The sequence below is a fragment of the Bactrocera neohumeralis genome, chromosome 3 (assembly GCF_024586455.1).
Source record: "Bactrocera neohumeralis isolate Rockhampton chromosome 3, APGP_CSIRO_Bneo_wtdbg2-racon-allhic-juicebox.fasta_v2, whole genome shotgun sequence".
In the NCBI taxonomy this organism is placed as follows: Eukaryota; Metazoa; Arthropoda; class Insecta; order Diptera; family Tephritidae; genus Bactrocera; species Bactrocera neohumeralis.
Genome location: NC_065920.1, coordinates 66,403,854 through 66,411,822, shown reverse-complemented (window position 1 = coordinate 66,411,822; position 7,969 = coordinate 66,403,854). Strand labels below are relative to the sequence as shown.

At 36.2% G+C, this 7,969-nt stretch overlaps 1 long non-coding RNA gene across 2 annotated transcripts in view; it reads left to right on the top strand.

The window, feature by feature from the left end:
* The first annotated feature begins 1,849 nt into the window (after positions 1-1,849).
* The window catches only part of LOC126752935 (uncharacterized), a 33,347-nt gene continuing 27,227 nt past the window's right edge, over positions 1,850-7,969 (top strand). For both annotated transcript variants that reach the window (XR_007666063.1, XR_007666062.1), the window contains exons 1-2: positions 1,850-1,951; positions 3,488-3,955. This is a non-coding gene — a long non-coding RNA (uncharacterized LOC126752935). The remainder of the gene's footprint in view (positions 1,952-3,487; positions 3,956-7,969) is intronic.

The following is a 7,969-nucleotide window of genomic DNA, read 5'->3' as shown; positions in this document are numbered from 1 at the left end:
TATTATTTCTTGCCACATTTTTGTGCATATTCCAACGAACTGATTTTAAATAGAAAGAAGAAATAAATCAACAAAAAATATAATTTGTTTATAACATTAGTAATTCCGAAAGAATATGTATGTATGTCTTCCTTATAAATTTTTATTTTTCATCTTTATTTAATTACCTTTATAATTTTTAATATATTACATATTAATCATTCTTTATCGTGTGTTAGTTTCACACATAATACCACGTCCTCCTTAACTATGTGTTTTAGAATTATGCATATATTTCATTATTAAAACAGATTTCACAGCCGAAATATGTCTGTGTGTATGCGCGCTCTTAAATTCAATACAACAGTATACAATAAAAATCTCATTCGCATTATTAATATTCACGCCTGCATACATATTGTATATAGTATACGTGCCTTATACATACATTACAATTTTGGGCTTGTTGCCAGCAAATCTACTCAAAATAATAGGATTAAATTAAATTGTTTATGCCATATAAAGCAAAAAGAACAGATGTATTAATAATTTGCAACAATACAATACTTGTATATGTAACCCAAGAATGAAATTTATAATGAAACTAGTGTGCATAGAATTACTGTAGAAATTTGTAAGACCCATTAGGAAATACTTATAAGTTTCTTACTCTTTTTATAGTTATGCACTATGTATGTATGCTCTATGTATAGCATCCCAACTACCGTGGGATAAGTCTCCTCGACATCGCTTATAAGTTTCTAAAGCGTATTGTGAAAGATTAAAGCCCATCCTCAACAAACTCATTGGAACCTATCAGTCTGGCAACAGACCTGGAAAATCAACAACTGACCAGATATTCACCAGACGCCAAATCTTGGAAAAGACCCGTGAAAAGAGGATCGACACACACCACCGCTTCGTCCATTTTACAGCTGCTTTAGTCAGCACGAAAAGGAGCTGCTTTTATGCCACGATGTCTAAATTTGGTATCCCCGAAGAACTATTACGGCTGTGTAAACTGACGTTGAGCGATGCCAAAATCTTCTTCAGATAAAACAAACAGATGTCGCACTCGCGACTTGGCTCTCACTGTTGACAGTCATCACTTTGAAGTGGTAGATAATTTCGTCTATTTTGGAACCAGTATTAACAGCAATAACAACGTCAGCTTCGAAATCAAACTTTTGCTAATAGGTGCTACTTTGGACTGAGTAGGCAATTAAGAAGTGAAGTTCTCCCTCTCGACGAACAAAAACCAAACTCTATACGTCACACATTATTCCCGTCCTGCTATATGGTGCAGAGGCATGGACGATGACAACATCTGAGGAGTCCGTAACGCGTAACGGCGAACTTAGCTCTTTTTTACTTGTTTAATAATAGATTTTATGCTAATCCATCAAAGACTGGAGTTTAACTTTTTAGAGATAAGTATAAATGAGCTATGCTTTGGAAGTCTTCTTGAAGAGTTTAAAAAAATTTTTAATTCGTTGTTTATTAATGATAACCACCGACACTTTCGCATCTATTAGTTCGTATCGAAACATTCACATTACCCACTCAATGTGCCCGCAACATGTGGCTCGCTACTTTTTGCCCACTAAAACATCAACTCACTCAATTTATAAAAGGTGTCTAACCAAACATGTTTCAGTCCGAAAGCAAGCAACATTTACGCCTTTCCAATAGCAACAAACTCAGACCACCCCGCGAAGTTAGCGCTTCGTAAAACCGGCACGCTTCGTGCTGGCGTGGTGAGTTTTTACTCGTTTCCATTCGTTTGCACTCAATTGCGTTTGTTGAGCATTTGACTTTGCTTAGCATTGACATTTGAGCCAAAACATGTTTAGTTTGGTAGTGACTGCTATTGGATTCGGTTTAGTGTTTGGGGAAGAATTGGAAGCTCGTATTAATGTGTGCTGGCTACAGTATTACGTGTATTTTAAAGCAGTTAAGATATGAAATATTGGTATATGAATAAATACATACCCTTATTTGTATTAAGGAAATTTTAATAATTAAAAAAGTATTTTCAGGCAAAGTAAGCTGAAAAAGTGTTGAAAAATTTGAGGCAGCTAAGAAAAAAGTGTAGCTTGGTTGCCGATAAGTGTGCCGCTGATCCTACATTTAATATATTCTGTACAAAAGTGCAAATTGGAAGAAAATTTATAAAACGGCTTAATAACAAATCAATAAAAAATTGCTGACCTACCTCTAAACAGTTACTCCACTCTCGCCTTCGGTGCATATTCCCCATCCACATGCCGTTACGCACTCATTCACATGTACACTCATACTCAAACGAATAAAAGCGGCTGCGTCAGACAATTCCAGCTGCTTTTGTGTCACTCGCTGAGTGCCACTTGGCGTCTCAAGCCGTTATGTCTGGGCATGTTGTGCACTGTGTCGACAATGTCTAGCCTGCCGCCGCCTGAGTGCCCTTGCGTCGCGCCGTATTGTCTGGATTCTACATGCCGCCTGACACCCGCGTCAAGCCATCACCTTACATATTGCACCACCGATGGTTAGTCTGTTTTCATATTTGTTTTGCTCGTTATTTTCGTTAGTCATCCGTTAGGTGTTTGCAGATTTCATAACACATGTAGCCATGTGGCATGCCATTGCGGGCTGACGTTAATTCGCAAGTTCCGCGCAAATCCGTTACAAGGTTAAATAACAAGCAGCAAGAATAACAAGAAAAAACGTTCACTTCGGCTGCACCGAAGCTAATATACCCTTCACAGGTGCATTTCTTTTAGTAACTATGTGTCCAGTTTGTATGGAAGCTATATGCTATATTAATCCGATCTGAACAATTTGTTCGGAGATTACATTGTTGCCTTAGAAAATCATCTATACCAAGTTTCGTGAATATATCTTGTCAAATGCAAAAGTTTTCCATACCAGCATTTGATTCCGATCGTTCGGTTTGTATGGCAGCTATATGTTATAGTGGTTCGATATCGGCAGTTCCGACAAATGAGCAGCTTCTTTAAGAGAAAATGACGTTTGCAAAATTTCAAAACGATATCTGAAAAACTGAGAGACTAGTTCGTATATATACAAACAGACGGACAGACTATATGTTATACAGTGGTCCGATATCGACTCAGTTCGACAAATGATCAGTTTATATATATAGAAGGGTCTCCGACGATTCCTTCTGCAAAATTTCAAAACAATACTTTGACAAACTTGATATATAATTCTTGTATATATAAAAACGCACGGACGCCGAAATAACAGCGACACAAAGTCTAAACTTACGTAGCAGGCGTGCTTTAGTAAATTCGACATCTGTGTTTTATGGCAGTTGAAAACCGGTAAAGGAAGTGCAGTGAAGGTGTATTTCAGAATTTTGCAAAAATAAGTAATGTGCATTCCTTACAGTATTTACATAGCATTGCGGAACACTAACAGAAATACGGCGCAAAAATTATTTGAAATAACAACACTATGCTACATTACTACTCCTTTTACTAATCTTTTTCATTTTTTTATCTAGTGTTCGCCATAACATTTCGTTGTTAAAAGTGCAATAAAACGCTCAGCATAAAAGAAATCACGAAAAGAGTGGAAATCCTGAAAGGGATTTGCAAGAAATTATTTCGTCTTCTTAAAAAATAAAACTATAAAAAGTGCGAAAAAGTTCTCCTCTAAAACAAAGCCGTAAAATGTGTGCAAAAGTTTCAAGTAGGTAGTCTTCGAAAGCAATAAAGCTGGAAAAATGTGGAAAGTCAAAAGCATAAAAATTAAAACGTAGCTCTAACACTCAAAAATTACCGCAACTAGGAAAGTTCACCGGTTGAAAAAAGGAGTGTGCATCTTCCTTGCGGAATTGCTTAGTAAAAGGAGCGGAAGAAAACGCGTTACTATTTGCTCGCTGCGCAAGTGTCATAAAGTGTTGCATGGATTATGTCAAAATTGTCGCCTCTTCGCACTAATCTTGTTATAATCTTCAACGCTTGGAAATGTAAGTTTGAATGGAAGTAAAAACATTATTATGGTAAAATTTGTATAAGTTATGAATACTTAGATAGCTATTCAGCGAACTTTTCGCATTTCAGCAATAGTACACCAAGTTATCAGTATTCAGTTTTGTATCGCGATTTTTGCAATTTCTAAATAATAAGCCTTCATAAAAACAAATAAACAATACTTACTTTCCAAACATGCTAAATGACAAAAAATTTGTTATTTCATAACCTAGTAATACTCAAGAGGAAAAAAGTAAGGACTGTTTGTATAGACGAAATTTTGAGAACAATTCAAACATATGATCTTGAACTGCGGTTATTCAGACATCATACTCATCTACCGAGTTAAGCTACATATGGCTAGTACATTTCTCTTCCACTAACTTTGTTACAGTTTCCGAACCTGCAAAGTAGATAATATATGAGAGTTGGGATAGTATTGGCTCGATTTTATCTATTAAATGTTATCATGCCACATACTACAAAAATGATCACTGGGTTTCATTAAGGTGCCTTACATATCAATACCAATCACATGGAGTAAAGTCAGTCCGATGTTCGAAAATCCTGATAATAGTTATATGGGGCAGGACATGTTCTCGCTCAATTTTATCTATTTTAGACTCAACGATACACAATTATGAGTAAAACACTTACTTTTCAATGAGATAATTCAAATAATGGCCTATATATATATGCCGTATAAAATTCCCTCGAAAGTTCGAAAATCTTTTTATTAGGTAGATGGTGGCTCGAAAGGGAAAGTACTCACCCGATTCAACCCTATTTTTGATACACATAAGTATTGTCTGGAAAGGATTCTCTCTGAAACCTTTCTGGTGTTGAAACTTGTATATGGTATGTTCCTCATTGCAGACAAAGATTTCACATATTTTGGCGCCACTACGTAATGCAACATTTTGCATTAGCCATTGCATTGCGAACTCTTGTTTTCATTACACGTAGACCTTTTTTTGTTTTTCTGCTCCATTGGTTTGCCTTTCGGGACTTTATTTACTTATCAATTCAAAAATTACGGAAAGTTTTTGCAACTGCAAAATGAATTTAAACTATTTAAATTAGCTGTAGCTCTTCAAAGTTTGCTTGCCGCTGAGTTGTGCGCAGCAACTAACCAGCAACTTCTGAATCTTCCTAAAGTTGTGTCTAGAAACATTTTCCAGGTTGGTGAAATGCAAATGGAATTCCACACGGATGGAAATGCGAAAGTTGCCGTTGGTTCAATTAGAATGCAATGACCTGGATTAATATTGGATTAAGGAAAAGGGCATAGGAAAGTTATTTAACTGAGGAATTCTGCGTGCGTATATGTATATTTATAGTTTTACAAAAGTAACGTGAAATTCATATTGTAAACAAATGTCGCCGTATTATGTCCGATCTTTTTATAAGTTTTACATAAAAAGTAAAAATTATCGTGAAAGGTTTTCCTTCATATAACATATTTTTCTTTAGATGACATCTCGAATTGATTTTCTTTCCGGCGAGAACAATCTCATTTTTCTAGTGCTGAGAATAAAATGACCTCTTAAAGTTTCAACTGTTTCATACAGCTGGAAACATAGCCTTTGACAAGGTCCTATAACCAAACTGCCGAAAGGCAGTCTCATCATTATGAGGCATAAATTATATTTTTCACAAGTTAAAGAATTATCTGTCAGACATTTCATAATAATAATAATAATAATTAATTAATATTTTATCAAGATTATACATTGGAAGGATAAGAAATAATATTTAATTTTGATAAGGCTAAGAAAGTATAATCAAAATGATCTGAATTTTAATATTTTATCATTATTATTAATAAAATAATATATCTGATTAAGAAGACTCAAGATCTTTTAAATGCATTGATCGAGAGACCTCGTTGTAGATTATTCTTGAATTAATAAACATTTTCATCAACGGTTTAAAACATCTTTAATTTGAAGTTGAAAAATCTTTGCAAGCGATCGAAAAGCCGAGCTCATTTTAAACCTGAGATATTGAAACCTGCGCTGTTTCCACAACAAAAACTCCTTGGAAAGTGAGCACGAACCAAAAATGGAAGAATGTCACCAAAAAAATATTTATTTTGCTTGAAGTGCTCTCTGTTGTTCGACACACCTTACACTTTTATTTTGCGGTGACATTCTCTTCGTAAGTTGAGTGTTTGTTGCCGTGGCAACTCTATCCAACACACCTTCTTAGCCATCACTGCACATGTCAGAAACTTACGAATCCATGGGTAGATTTCTTTCAAGCTCAAGGATAAAGTTGCTGCAAACTCACTTGCATCCATGCATATGCTATTTGTACAAATACGGATACACACACATACACGTATAAGCTTTTATAGATTTTGTATGAAGAACATGTGTGGCTCCTTACAAGCCACTCGTGTGAAATCAAACTGGGTCACAGCTGCTAACTTCTACTTGCTTTAAGTTTCACTTTCTTCTCGTTCCGCTAGATATTCTTGCTGCCGCAGATGGTGCTACGTCGCTGTTCTTGCCACTTACAGACGCCTGGCAATAATCGGGCATTACATTCGTTCGTTTTTCTTGCATTATATATGTGTGATTTTTTTTTATTTCAACACACCTTTATGGTTGTGGGCTGGTTGCCGTGGAAAACTTCAGACGCATTTCGTTGCTGTCTTCGTTGTATAATTAAATTCAGCTTCCAAGGGTCGGCGTTACGAAGAAGGTAAAATTTACAAAGAAATTTAGAGTTACTTTCCGCAGTAAAGCGGAGTGGAGAGATTTCACGCTCGACATACTACTGGCAGCACTATCTAGGAGCAGGCATTGCAGGACCGCATACCAAACTATGCATACCAATGGGACGTTTTTCGAGCATTTTTTAAGCAGAAGTATTTACTATAAGCCAGCGCGCAGAAATCAATTTTTCCGCAACTATCGCTACCAACGTATCGCGCATAGAAGAATACATAGGAAGGCTGAACCGCTTATCAGTTTACAACCGTGTATATCTGATCTCGGTCCCGCGACATGAAAGGGTAGCTGGCAATGAACGAACTTGCCGCACCATAAACGAGTTGCTCCGCATGAAAGGAAGAGTGGGGAGAGAACGGCAGGAGCAATAATACACCACTCCCCTCTACTAGAAGGAGGTACAACCTTGCAAGGTTTAGAGATATGTCCAACCTCCCCGGAGACAAATTCTGTATACTTGTCGCGCACTATGCAGGAGACTGCAGGCTCAGGAAGCACCTGTCCAACATGAACATAGTCTCTTACGCAAACTGCCGGTTTTGCGACATTGAACAGGAAACTCCAGAATACCTGATGTCCCTGTTGTTGTCCCTGACTAACCCAGGTTTTAATACGTTAAGAATTCTTAAAATAAATCCATCTTTGATCGTCATTGATAATTCTATGCAAAACTGATTTTCTTTCGTGTCTTTGAAGATAATATTTACAAGTGTTTTTCGATTTCCATTTATCCTTCATTCAATTCATGTAGCACCCTTTTTCCACACTTTAGGAACTTTCCCATAGCAATCAAACGATCTAGAATCGTGTGTTGAGCAACATTTAACATGGTTGTCATTTTCGTTTGACTCATATCATCTTCATTCAATATAGACGGACTAGACTTCAAAAGTTTTTCAAGAAAACTACATAAAAAAACAAGAAAAAGAGTTAACATCAATTGTACCATAACTATCATATCCAGCTCCAAAGGTTCTATACAAGAACTTGATTTTGATAGGTAAGTTTGTTAGTAGCCATGTTCTACATTCGTCCAATCTGAACAATTTACTCGGAGATAATTTCGTTGCCTTGGACAATAGTTCATACCAAGTTTCGTCCAATACAAAAATTTTCAATACAAAATTTGATTTTTTCTTTTAAATTTACGTTTGTTACCAGCACAATTGAAAGTTAAGTGGTGTCTCGTATGACAAGCGGGATGTTCTTACCATTTCTCGACTGTGTTGAGTAAGTTTTCCACCTATGGTGACATATGTGTGTGTATAGAGT